Here is a 14,272-nt window from a genome sequence, read left to right as displayed (position 1 = left end):
GCCTGCGACCCCGTCGAGGGAAGAGGAACAGGCGCCCGAGCGCAGCGGGGGCCTCTGGCCGGGGCCGAGGCGGGTGCGCAGACGGCCGGTAGGCAGGCAGGCAGGCTGGGCTCCGACGAGGGGAAGGGGCTGCGGGCCCCGTGGGGAGGGGAGAAGGGGAGAAGGGGAGCCGGGAGGCGGCAGCCCCTCGGCATTCCAGAATGTTCTCTGAGCGTGGAGGCCCCTTCCCCGCGCTGAGGGGACACCTGGCCTGGGAACCGCATCACGTTACTTCTTGGCAGCTTGCCCTGTCTGGAGTTCAGATAGTGGGTTTCTGTGGGGGAAATTCCGCTAGTGTTTTGTTTCCAGAAACAAGTTGCTCCCGTGGTTGTGGTTTTTTTTTTTTTTTTTTTTTTTTTTTTTTTTTTGCTGACTCTGCTTTTCTAGCTGAGGAGACCCAACGGGCTCTACAGCGCCCTCACGAGCTTTGACAACAAGCGTTTGTCCTGCGTGCCTTTTTAAAAATGTGTCACTGGTGGGACAGTAGAAGTCACTAATCCTTAAGTCCCGATAAAGGTACAATTAAGCATCCTTTATCTGTACGCCAACAGTATGTTTTTAAGTTGGGAGCAGCCAGGATATGAAAAGCAAGTGTTGTGGTTGGGGTGGGGGGGGGACTCATTAGCTCCCTTCCTCTTCATTGTTGTTCATGTTAAGTGCCTAAGCATTTTTACCTGAATGAGAAAGAACCTCAGATTTCTGGCAGTTTAGAAGAACCCTCAAGAGTGGCACTTATTTCTACTTCTCTGGAGAATGAGAACACAAGCCCAGATTAAGAACCTTCCTTTTCAGTATCCATGGCAACCGGTTTTATCAAAATTTTCATTGATTGGACATTGGTTAAGAACCCTGAGCAGTAGATGGTGCACCTGATTAGGAGGCACTCTTATTGCCCCGAGCTTGTTTTTATGTTAAATCCTAACTTAGGCAAAATAGAAGTCTCTTAGTTATAAAGTAAGTTTAAAACATTTATCTCTGTTTTTATGGACAGTGATGGGTTTTCGTATTCCCTCAGGCAACAGTAGTGGTAGCAAAACTATTCAGAAGAGTGAGTCTGTTGGGGAAGACAGAGTTTGACTGTTTCCTTTTTTAAAAAAAGATTCATTTATTCGAAAGAGTTAACAGAGAGAAAAGAGGGAAAAGACAGAGAGATCTTCCACTAGTTTATTCCCCAAATGGCCACAATAGCTGGGTCCAGGAGCTAGGAGCTTCTTCCAGGTGGCCCTCATGGGTGCAGGGGCCCAAAATCTTGGGCAATCCTCCTGTGCTTTCCAGGGTCGTTAGTAGAGAGCTGGTTTGGAATGCCTGCAGGCAATGGCTTAACCCACTAGGCCCCAACTCCAGCCCCATCCTCTTTCCTTTTACCTTCTGGTTCCATCCTCATCTAATCCTGCACTACATTCTCACACACCCTACTCCCCTGGTTCTCAATTCTGGCTGGAAGAACTACAAGTGGTACTTTAAAAAAATAACAATAATGCAGACACCCCATTCCAGACACACAGTGAATCAAAGCCTCTGTGAGCCATGCCTAAACACGTTTTCTTTTATAAGCCTTTTTAAGATTGATTTATTTACTTGAAAGGCAGAATTACGGAAAGCATGAGAGAGAGAACTTCCATCCACTTTTTCACTCCCCGAAATGGCAGTAACAAACAGGACTGGGCCAGGCAGAAGCCAGGAGGACTCCATTCTGGTGTTCCTTGTGGGTGGCAGTGGCCCAAGCACTTAAACTTTCTTCTGATTTCCTAAGTATATTAGCAGGAAGCTGGATTAGAACAAGAGCAGCAGGGATTAGAACCAGTACCCATATGGGATGCCAGCACTGAAGACAATAGTTTATCCTGCTGTTCCACATGCTGGTCCCCATCTTTTTTGTATTAACCTCTACAGATGTTTCAAATGCATAGGTTGGAAAAATAACTCTCCTATTCCTGAGCCACATAAAGGCTGTTCTGTGGATAGGCCACATGATTTTAGCCTTGACATTTGCTATTCCTTGTACTTAACCTCCCCCCCCCCCCCTTATATGGAACCTTTCTCTATATGGAACCTTCCTTGAATCCCCATCCCTCAACAAGAAAAATTAATGGCTTCTTCATTAGCATATTGTTCCTGTACAAAAATCCCTCTCACACATGCCATCTGGATCCATAGCCAACCAGTAAATTGAAAATGTTGGTTAAACATTGAATTGTATACTTTAGAAGAATTAGAAACTGAAGTAATGCTTTTTCTTTACCAGAAAAGGAAAAAACAGTTAAGCCAGATCATTGTTTAAAAAGTAAGAAAAATACCTTAAACTTTTAACTGTAGCCTAAAACAATTATATACTTGTTCCCAATCTCTTGAGAAAGTCCAAGCCCTTTTCTTTGCATGCGGTCTGCTGTTTGTAGTTCTGCATTTTATGTCTTACATAACCAGTACTTCATACTATAGGCAAAGATTTCGCAACATTTTGTCCCTGTAAAAGGAAAGTAACTTAAAGGCACTTGTGAAGTAATCTGAATGCATGTTTATTCTTTATAATGTTTTATAGTTATCTCACACACATCTGTTTTACACTAAACATAGAATTTAAAGAAACACACTTCATAGTATTTTACTGATTACATAACATTTAACTAAGTTATGAAAACACAGTATGAAGTACAACTGGAATGAACAGGTTTGGAAACAAACACAAAGAACTCATGGCAAGATGGAACGGTTCAACTAGTAGAAGCAGAAATAGGCAGATATACTAGAGAAGAGTTTCCTAATCACGAGCATTTAGCATATGGGGATTAGCTCCATATGACTTATAAAGGAAATAGAGTGAGTTAATTGGTTAGAGATCAAGTGTTCATAGGTTAAGAAAGCATTAACTCTACCTTTCCTTTTTAATTATTTTATTATGTGTCTTTCTCCCTCATGGACTTGGAGCATTTTGAGGGCAGAGATAGAGCCTGGCTGTTCAGGGGAACTACTGGGGAAATCCCCAGACATTCTTACAACACTATGTAAATTTTCTCTTGAGAACAAGTAGAATTTAAAAAGCTGTGAACAGTTGTTTTTAAGCCATTTGCACTAAAATTTATGGGTCTTTCCAGAAAAGGCCATGTAACAGATGCAAATTTCCTTATCAAAACTTGTATTAGTTCCTAAGGCTGCCATGGCAAATTACTAACAACTGGGTGGTTTAAAATAATGAAAACGTATTCTCTCACCATTATGGAGGCCAATTATAGTTAGCGTATTTTCCGGACCTTGCACCCTTTAAAGCTCTCCTTGCCCTTTCCATCTTCTAGTGGCTCCAGATGTTCCTTGGTTAGTGGCTGCATGTCTTGGGCCTCCTTTGCCTCAATCTTCACATTGTTTTCTTCCCTGTGTATACTGAGTATCAGAATCCCTCCCTACCTTTCTCTTATAAGAACACCTGTATGGAAATAAAACAAACCAAATGAGGATAAGCAAGGGCTATTTATTCAGAGCTTATATGGTGGTGAACCATCATCAAGTATATTTGGCAGAGTGCAAAGGCAGGCAGAAGAATGGGTTTGCCCTTGTTGGAGGCTGTTGTTATGGCACAGCTGCTGGCAGACTAATTAGATATTAGGCTATCCTTTGTGATTAGTTAGGGGCATATTTTGTTCCAAATTTGAAGTAGAAACAAAAATTAGAGAAGATGTCAATTATTAGTCAAGTACTGCCTTAGGTTAACTTTCTGGATTGTTAGTAGATAATAGTGAGAGTTTTTTATAAGTCTGATTTGTAGATAGCAGCCCTGGCTTCTTAGACTGGTTACTGTAGCTAATAGGTTGGTTTCTTGTATTGGTTGCTACAGATTGTGGGTCAAATTTCTACATGTATTTTAAGATAGATAGATAGATAGATACAGATTGTGGATCAAATTTCTACATGTATTTTAAGATAGATAGATAGATAGATACAGACTGTGGATCAAATTTCTACATGTATTTTAAGATAGATAGATAGATAGATAGATAGATAGATAGATACAGATTGTGGATCAAATTTCTACATGTATTTTAAGATAGATAGATAGATTTATTTATTTATTTATTTATTTATTTAAGAGAGGGAGAAAGAGAATCTTCCATCTGCTAGTTCACTCTCTGAAATGGCTACAACAGCAGCCAGGCCTGGACCAGGTGGAAGCCAGGATCCGGGAACTATCTAGTCTTCCACATTTGCAGCAGGGGCTCAAACACTTGGACTATCCTCCATTGCCTTCCCAGGCATATTAGCTAGAAGCTGAATCAGAAGCAGAGGAGCTAAAACTGAAATCGCACTCTGATATAGTATGTGAGCATTGCAAGCAGAGGCTTAACCTGGTGTGCACAATGCTGGTCTCCAGAGTTCAATTTTTATATATGATCTCGTCATTGCGTATTCAGTCTCTCACCTGCCATTGAATTTAGGGAGCACCTTAAATCCAGTATTATCTCATTTCAAGATCTCTAGTTATATCTACAAAGATCTTTTTGCAAATAACACCACACTTACATGTTCTGGGAGTTAGAACGTGGACATATCTTTTGAGGGCTATTTTTCAGCTTACTACAATGCTGCTTTTAATTTTGGAACCATTCTTGTTTAGCAGAGGAAAATGGCCTTGTCCCTTACTGTCCTAAATATGACAAGTATATAGGTTATGACTAGATTTCACCAAAGGCCTATAATTTCTGTCCTGGTGGTAGGAGACTTCGGGAAACATTTGTCTGGGCATCCTTTAAAGCTTCCAAAACAAGATATTTTAATAGTCTAGCAGTGTCTATATATTCAGAGAAATTCCACTATTGGGAGAAAACCAGAGACAATGTAGAGAATGTGTGAATGTTGCCAATATTATCTTGGGTAAGCAGTTAATGAACAGTATCCAACCCTGTGATTGCTTCTTGTTTTCAGTGTCTGAAACTTGAATCTCATTACCTGGGCAGACTAGAGAGTAATCCTTCATTTTGGTAGATTCTAAGATATTGATATATAATATGTATATAATAACTTTAGTAATTCAACTAATAAATTTGTTTTGGATGATTGATAATGTTATGACTTCTCTTAGATATAGTTGAAAAGGCTTGGAGTGTTCTCTAAAGTCTGTTTGTATTGATTTATGCAATTCTAATGAATTATCAGTAGATGGCAGTAGATTATTTTCAGTTTTATTTATCACTTCGATTCAACAGAGATCTGCCAAAAAAAAAAAAAAAAAGCAAAAGCAAACCTAAAACTTTCCAATTTTATAAGACTTATTATTTCTTGAATAGTTGTTATAGGTAAATATCATCCAAGAATTCTTCAGTGTTACTACAGAAATAGAGATCAAGAAGTACCAGATACTTTTAATTGTACAAGTCTAATTTTCTTCATTCTTGAAATTAATCCATTAAATATTTTAAGGAGCACAAAAATGAGTAAGGTACCATCTTGGCCTTCCTGGAGCTTATAGTCTAATGGAGAAAGATAGTACAAAATAATAAGAATAGAAATGTGTTGAGTATTACTGTGTGCCAGGAACTTGCTTAATGTTTAACATGCATTACTTTTAGGCCTCACAATAACCATAATAAGGCAAGTAATAATGTTGTTTCTAATTTACAGATAAGCAATGAGGTCCAGGTTAGAAATAATTTACCTAATAAACTAGTAAGTGGCACAACTTAGATTCAAAACCAGCCCTATCATTCTCTAAGACGTATACTGTTTTCTGTCATGGTATAACAGAGATACAGAAACAGTTGTACTAAAAAGAGAGATCACATTTTCTAGAAATATCAAGAAGGACTTCTTAAAGAAGACGCCAATTAGAATGAAGTTGAAAGATTGGCTGTGGTGCCATGGATTAAACTAACACCTGCAGTACCAGTATTCCATATGGACACTGGTTCATGTCCCGGATGCTCCACTTCTGATCCAGCTCCCTGATAATGCTCCTGAGAAAGAAGTGGAAGATGGTACAAGTACTTGCCCCCTGTGGGAGACCTGGATGCAGCTGCTGTTTCTTGGCTTTAGTGTGGCTCAAGCCTATCCATTGCAGGCATTTGGGGAGAGAACTAATAGATCTCTCACTTTGCCTCTCCCTCTTTCTCTAACTCTGCCTTTCAAATAAATAAATAAATCTTCAAAAAAAAAAAAAAAGATTGGCTGCGATGTTGACATTATTCTGTTAGAACAGGGTGAATTGGAATGGAGGTAGACCACAGTTAGGCACTTCTTATATGCTAAGCACTTTTTTTTTAAGATTTATTTATTTATTTGAAATGCCAAGCTCCTGTACTTCTCATTGATCCAGCTCCTTACTAAAGTGCCTGGGAAAGCAGTGGAAGATGGCCCAAGTGGTTGGGCTCTTGCCACCCATGTGAGAGACCCAGAAGAAGCTCCTGGCTCCTGGCTTTGATCTGGCCCAATGGATCCTGGCTCTGCTGGTTCACTCCCCAACAGCTGGGAGCTTTCCCAGGTGATCCAGTAGGGAGCTAGAATGGAAGCAGAGCAGCCTGGACTCAAACCAGAGCCCCTATGGGATACTGGCATTGCAGGCAGTGGCTTGACTCACTAGGCCACAGTGCTGGCCCCCTCAAATATAATTTGAAGGTGGAATCGATGGGTTTTGCTAAAAGCATTGTGTGCACCATGAAAAGGGAAGAAACGTTCAGATTTTGGCTATACAAGGGAAGATTGTAAGACAAACATCAAGAAAGGACCTATATAGGAATGGCAGTAATAAGAGTTTACTGCTACTCAACCTGAAGTCCAAGACTGGTCAGAATATATTGAAGTGCCTTCTGTGCCCATTTTACAGTTTTCTGTTGAAAACTGGAGCACTCAGCACACCACTGAAGATTGGTCTGCACCTCCCAATGGTCACTGAATGGGTAGGAACAACCACCAAGTGGTCTGAAAGCTGTTTTTCCCTAGGTCCCTTTTTATTAAAATTTATTTATTTATTTGAAAGGCAGAGTTAGAGAGAGGCAGAAGCAGAGAGAGAAAAAGGTCTCCCATCCACTGGTTCACTCCCCAAATGGCCACAATAGCCGGAGCTGCGCCAATCCGAAGCCAGGAATCAGGAGCTTCCTCGGGGTCTCCCACATGGGTGCAGGAGCCCAAGGACTTGATCCATTTTCCACTGCTTTCCTGGGCTATAGCAGAGAGCCCAATTGGAAGTGGAGCAGCCAGGACTTGAGCCGGTGCCCATATGTGATGCTGGCACTGCAAGTGTTGGCTTTACTGCTATGCCACAGTGCTGGCTCGTCCATGGGTTCTTAAGCAAAATGGAAATAATCATGAAAGAAAATAAATGCTAGTTTAAGAAAATATGATATTTTCATAAAACATACATAGACCAATGGAACAGAATAGAGTCTAAAAGAAAAGTCACACATCTACAGCTAGTTGTTCTTTGACAACAGTGCTAAGAATATGCCTTGAAGAAAGGACATCTTTTTAATAAAGAGATCTGGGGAAATGGGATGTCCAAGTGCAGAAAAATGACACCCTCATCACACCAATCTCTACTCATGTACAAAAACCAACACAAATGGATTATAAGCCTAAATGTCAGGCCTGAAACTGAGATTACTCAGAGGAAATAGTAAAAATGCTTCAGGATATTGATATGGGCAAGATAAGCCCTCCAAAGCACTCAAAACAGAAGCAAAAAATAGGCCAATGATATTGCATCAAACCAAATAGCTCTGCACAACAAAGGAAAAAATCAGCAAAGTTAGATGAGCCTACAGAATGAGAGAAAATATTTTCAAGCTATACAATAGACAAGGGGTTAAAAAGCAGAATATAATGGAACTCAACTCAATAGCAAAGAAGAAAAAATATAAAAGGAAAATCCAATCAAACAGACCTAAAGAGATATTTTTCAAAAGAAGACACACAAATGGCCAGCACGTATAAGATAAAAATACCCACTATCACTAATCAGGGAAATGCAAATCAAAGTCATAATGAGGAATCAACTCACTGCAGTTAGATTGACTTATTAAAAAAGAAGATAGCAGGTTCTGTTGAGGATGTCAAGAAAAGGGGGCCGGTGCCGTGGCTCACTAGGCTAATCCGCCAGCGGTGCCGGCATCCTGGGTTCTAGTCCCACTCAGGGTGCCGATTCTGTCCCGGTTGCTCCTCTTCCAGTTCAGCTCTCTGCTGTGGCCCGGGAAGGCAGTGGAAGATGTCCCAAGTGCTTGGGCCCTGCACCCCATGGGAGACCAGGAGGAAGCACCTGGCTCCTGCCTTCGGATCAGCGCAGCTCCGGCCATAGTGGCCATTTAGGGGGTGAACCAATGGAAGGAAGACCTTTCTCTCTGTCTGTCTCTCTCTCACTGTGTAACTCTGCCTGTCAAAAAAAAAAGAAAAGAGAAGAAAAGAAAAGGGAACTTTGTGTACTGTTCGTAAGAGCATAATAATAGACTTTGTAGAAAATAGTATGGAAGTTCCTCAAAAAATTAAAAATATAACTACAATATGGTCCAGCAATCCCACTGTTGGAAGGGGCCAAACAAGCAATGTACCCCCAAACTTAGCAGAAATCCTGAGAAGAAAAAATAAAGAAGGATGCTCCATCTGAAAATAAGAGTTTATGAGAGCAGCTTACATATGGAATTCTAGACCAGGGTAGCAGATGATTTCGGCAACAATGCTTATTCTACATACAACAGTTGAAGAGGCAAAGTTTGACCCTTTTACATATGAGGAACTAAAGGTTGGAACTTGTGTTACAGCATTTCTTTACTAATCTTTAGGAACACACCTTAGGCATCTTGCTGAGCATTTTGATTATCAATAAGGTTTGTGATAACACTTTGTGGCTGGAAAGTAACACCAGTTAGGCTGACAGGAGGCCAGTCATTAGCATCTTAAGAGAGACTCAGTACAATGTCATTATAATTTGCTGTCACATTCCCACTACAGAGTATATGAGTGTATCCAAAGGAAATTAAACCATTCTGTTGAAGAAAAATCTGCACTCCAATGTTTATTGTGGCAATATTTACAGTAGCCAAGAAATAGAAACAACCTAAGTGCCCATCCACTGGTGAATGGATAAAGAAAACATGGTACATATACACAATGAAATACTATTCAGACTATTCAGCCATAAAAAAGGATAAATTCTTGTCATTTCCAAAAACCTGGATGAGACTTTAGGTCATGTGTTACATGAAATAAGCCAAGCACAGAAAGACAAGTGCTGCATAATTTCATTCACATGTACAATCTATAAAGGTGGATTGCATAAAGTTGAAAGTATAGTGGTAGCTACTGGAGACTAGGAAGAATAGTGAGAAGAGGGAAAGTTTGATTAACTTTCTAAATTATAGCTAGATAGGAGAAAGCTAATGTATTCTCTCGCACAGAAGGGTGACTATAGGTAACAATGCACTGTATATTTTTCCAAGGAAAAAAGGCTAGAAGGATTTTAAATATTTTTACCATGAGGAAATTATAAATATTTGGAGATAGATATGTTTACTATGATTTGAAATTATATAATATATGTATTATCTAATCATCAAACAGTACCTTGTAAATATGTACAATTTTTATGTAACTGTTAAAAATATTTTCAAAGATTCTGGCTTGTGTCTTGGGTGGGACGATCGGGGTTACAATCTTCAGCTACCTACTTATGGAGTATCTTTAAGGATTTTCAAAAAGGCCTCTGCAACATCAGCAATGGACTCTCCTTTATGAATGCCTTAGGCAATTCCAGTTAAATTATTCTGGGTCCCATACTCTTTAGAGACCTCTCTACTAATGAATCCAGGTTCTTGGCCTGAACAATGAGAAAGATTAATTATAACTTACTGAGATAGAGGAGGCTTTGAAGGCATTACCTTAATGGTAATGAAGGTGTATAGACAAGGGGGAAAAGAGTCCAATCTGAAAGATGTTAGTCAAAAAGCCTTTTAGAAATCCAGGTGAAGGCAATGTCATCTGGGTCTACTGTTTAAGAAAGTTGTTTAGGCTGGAATATAAATTTAGGTGTGTCAGCCTATACATGGAATATAAAGCTTTAGAACCTGAATAACATCACTTGTGGAATGAGTATGAGAAAAGAAAGAAGTCTGAGAAATGAGCATTAAGACACCAAAACATGAGTAAAAAAATGATGAGGAATGGTCAGCAAAAGAAACCATGAAGCATAGTGTTTTTTTTTTTTTTAATTTTTGACAGAGTGGACAGTGAGAGAGAGACAGAGAGAAAGGTCTTCCTTTACCGTTGGTTCACCCTCCAATGGCCGCCACGGCCGGCGCGCTGCGGCCGGTGCACTGTGCTGATCTGAAGCCGGGAACCAGGTGCCTCTCCTGGTCTCCCATGCAGGCTCAGGGCCCAAGCACCTGGGCCATCCTCCACTGCACTCCCAAGCCACAGCAGAGAGCTGGCCTGGAAGAGGGGCAACCAGGACAGAATCTGGCGCCCCCACCTGGTGTGCTGGCACTGCAAGATGGAGGATCAGCCCATTAAGCCGCAGCGCGGGCCAGAAGTATAGTGTTTCAAAAAAGGTGGTCATGATCAAATGGTGTCAAATGACTAGTAGATCAAGTAAACTGAAGATTGAACTTTTCCATGAATGTAGCAATATGCAGGTCATAGACACTTTGATAAGGACTTTAAAGGTTAAATAATGAATGATTGATTCTAGAGAGTTCAAGAATTATAGGAGAGAACAAGCATAGCATGACTAAGGAAGTGGGAAGAAGTTGGTAAATACCTGAAGGTGGGTATAGTAACAAGCAAGGGTGGCACTAGTGGTTGTTGATTTATGATGGGCCATTCAATATCGTATGTTTGACCAAGTAAAGAAAAATTCTGTTCAGGGGACATTAATTTAAGAAATGTCCTTGAATAGGTGAGAAAGGAGTAGAAAAATTGGCCTTTGATAGGAGCAGGGGCAATTTATTAATTGTGAGGAAAGGATATGCTAGTGTTTAGTTCAGGTGTAGAAAAACTGGTGATTGGTTTATTTCCCAACCTGTTTCCTGCCCCCCCCCCCATCTCAGTTAAATAAGTAGTTATGTTATCAATTGAAAGAGGAAGGGAAAAGAGATATTGGAGGTTTGAAGATAGAGGAAAAGGAAAGGAATAATCAAGTATGAAATGGCAAATTCTAAGGGCCTAGGATCAAGGATCCACTTTACATAAATGACCTTGAATTTGAAGTGAGACCACAGTGCAATTGTATGTCTTTCTTTACACATATTCAGCTAATTGAGTTTAAATGAAGCAACTGGTTGGAGATTTTTCCAGGGAAGTAGGACAGGGAAAGAGCCATAATGAAGAGAAGGTATGTACAAAGGTATCAGCCAGGTAAGGAGAGATGGATGCATGAGGACCTGGGGGATCGTTTAAAGACAGAAGGGTCAATGGATTGAAAGACTTGATATGACTAAATCCTTATAGTCAAAATACTAGGTGGAATTAGCTAGAAAATTATAAGGTAGTTTTATTCTGAGATTATGGATACGGTACAAATATTATCTGGAGATGGCTATGGAGGATGGACAAGAAGACACCAAATAACTGAGAGGTCAAAGTATTAGATATATCATCTATGTGATGTTGAGATCTCAAAGAAATAGAAGAATAATGATACAGAAACAGTAGGTCATATACAATTGTCTACGAATGAAAAGGGGACATCTAGAGGCTAGTTGGTAATAAGGAAAGGTAAAATAGCCATGTATGATGGCATGAACTTCAAAGAAACCAGACTATTTTAGAAGAGAGGAATAATAGTTTGGCAGTAGTATTGGAGAACAGGAAAAATGGCTCACCTCCAGACTTAGTGGCATGAGGATGAGTAAGCAGTATCTTTGAATTTTAGTCAAAGCAAAAAGGTTAAGTGAGAGTTTATTGAAGAGGTTGAAGATGTAGAGCATTTAGCTGAAGATGGAACATGAAGTTTAGAAGTCATAATGGAATGATATAAAGAAGTTGGGGAAAATAACAGAAAATGATTTACCAAGATATATAATGAGTATTCATGATTGGGGAGGGGTGATCTGAGAGGCTTCTTTTGAAAACTAAGGTCAACAGGGGTATAGATTCAAATAGAGTTTTAGGGTGGAGCCAAGATGGTGGAAGAGTGAGGGCACGCACCAACAGTCTGGGAAAACATAGTTTAACAAAAGTGGAGTTACTGTACCCTCAGGAAGAGACTCAGAAAAAAACTGCAGAGGAAACTCTTCGGGATCTAGTGGATGTGACACAGAAGACCTACGGAGAGAGCAAGGTGGCCCACTGCTGCACCGAGCCGTGCCACGGGAGCAGAGCCGCGAGATCGGAGCCGCAAGAGCAGGGAACCCAGAGAGCCCAGCCACAGAAGCCCAACTGCAGAATTTGAGCCCCAGCGCTGGAAGGAAAGGCAACCCGGTGAGCTGTGTGGAATTTCTTCCCAACTGAGTCTAAAAAAAAAAAGAGAGAGAGAGCAAGAGAGCAAGCCAGAGAACAATGTGGGTGAGTCACCTTGGGCACACCCTTAACCCTGAAGAACCAAACAGAGCTCTTTGGCCACACCTCCAAGATGCCAAACAAACGTAGACACCAAGGTAACAAGAGCAAGGAAGACACTATGATGCCCCCAAATGAAAAAGACACCCCAATTCAAGATTATGAAGATGATGAGATAGAAGAAATGCAAGAAGTGGATCTCAAAAAAATGGTAAGATCATTAAGAAGCTCTCAAAAACAAATTCTTGAACTAATGAAATCCTTAATGGACAAGATAGAAAATCTCTCTCGTGAAAATGAAATATTAAGGAGGAATCAAAAAGAAATGAAACAACGAGTAGAACAAGAAACTGTGATAGTGATGAGAAACCATAATGAAATGAAGAATTCAATAGATCAAATGACAAACACATTAGAGAGCCTTAAAAACAGAATGGGTAAAGCAGAAGAGAGAATATCGGAATTAGAAGACAGAGACCAGGAAAGGAAACAGGCAAACCAAAGAAAAGAAGAGGAAATTAGAAATCTAAAAAATATTGTCGGGAATCTACAGGATACTATTAAAAAACCTAACATTCAGGTCCTAGGGGTTCCTGAAGGCATGGAGAGGGAGAAGGGATTAGAAGGCCTTTTTAGTGAGATACTAGCAGAAAATTTCCCAGGTTTGGAGAAAGACAGAGACATCCTAGTATAGGAAGCTCATAGAACCCCTAATAAACATGACCAAAAGAGATCCTCACCACAACACATTGTAATTAAACTCACCACAGTGAAACATAAAGAAAAGATCTTAAAATGTGTAAGAGAGAAATGTCAGACCACTCTCAGAGGATCTCCAATTAGATTCACAGCTGACTTCTCATCAGAAACCCTACAAGCGAGGAGGGAATGGCGAGATATAGCCCAGGTACTAAGAGAGAAAAACTGCCAGCCCAGAATATTATATCCTGCAAAGCTCTCATTTGTGAATGAAGGTGAAAGAAAGACCTTTCACAGCAAACAGAAATTGAAAGAATTTGTCGCCACTCGTCCAGCCCTGCAAAAGATGCTTAAAGATGTGATACATGCAGAAACACAGAAACATGGTCACCAATATGAAAGAACATAAAGGAAGGAAACCTCACAGCAAAAGATCACAGGAAACCCAAAAATGATAGGGCAAAGTTACTACTTATTGATAGTCACATTAAACATGAAAGGCCTGAACAATCCAGTTAAAAGACACCGATTGGCTGATTGGGTTAAGGAACAAAATACATCTATTTGCTGCTTACAAGAAACACATCTTTCTAACAAAGATGCACACAGACTGAAAGTGAAAGGCTGGAAAAAGATATACCATTCCAACAGAAATGAAAAAAGAGCGGGTGTAGCCATCTTAATATAATAACATAGATTTTACCACAAAAACTATTAGGAGAGACAAAGAAGGGCACTATATAATGATTAAGGGATCCATTCAACAGGAAGATATAATGATTATCAATGTATATGCACCTAATTACAGGGCACCAGTTTATTTAAAAGACTTGTTAAGGGAATTAAAGGGAGACTTAGACCCTAATACAATAGTACTGGGGGACTTCAATACTCCACTCTCAGAGATAGATCAACAGGACGGAAGATCAACAAGGAGACAGTAGATTTAAATGACACTATAACCCAAATGGACCTAACAGATATCTACAGAACTTTTCATCCTACACAGAAAGAATTTACATTCTTCTCAGCAGTACATGGAACCTTCTCTAGGATTGACCACATACTA

At 40.0% G+C, this 14,272-nt stretch overlaps 1 protein-coding gene across 1 annotated transcript in view; it reads left to right on the top strand.

Annotated features, from left to right (window-relative positions):
* Position 1: 1 nt before the first annotated feature.
* The window catches only part of CCDC122 (coiled-coil domain containing 122), a 48,445-nt gene continuing 34,174 nt past the window's right edge, over positions 2-14,272 (top strand). The window contains exon 1 of the mRNA XM_062194143.1: positions 2-88. The gene's annotated coding sequence lies outside the window, so the exon portion shown is untranslated. The remainder of the gene's footprint in view (positions 89-14,272) is intronic.

This window comes from Lepus europaeus, chromosome 6, assembly GCF_033115175.1.
Source record: "Lepus europaeus isolate LE1 chromosome 6, mLepTim1.pri, whole genome shotgun sequence".
Classification (NCBI taxonomy): Eukaryota; Metazoa; Chordata; class Mammalia; order Lagomorpha; family Leporidae; genus Lepus; species Lepus europaeus.
Note: the sequence above shows the minus strand (reverse complement) of the source record. Positions and strands in the feature narration are given on the sequence as shown.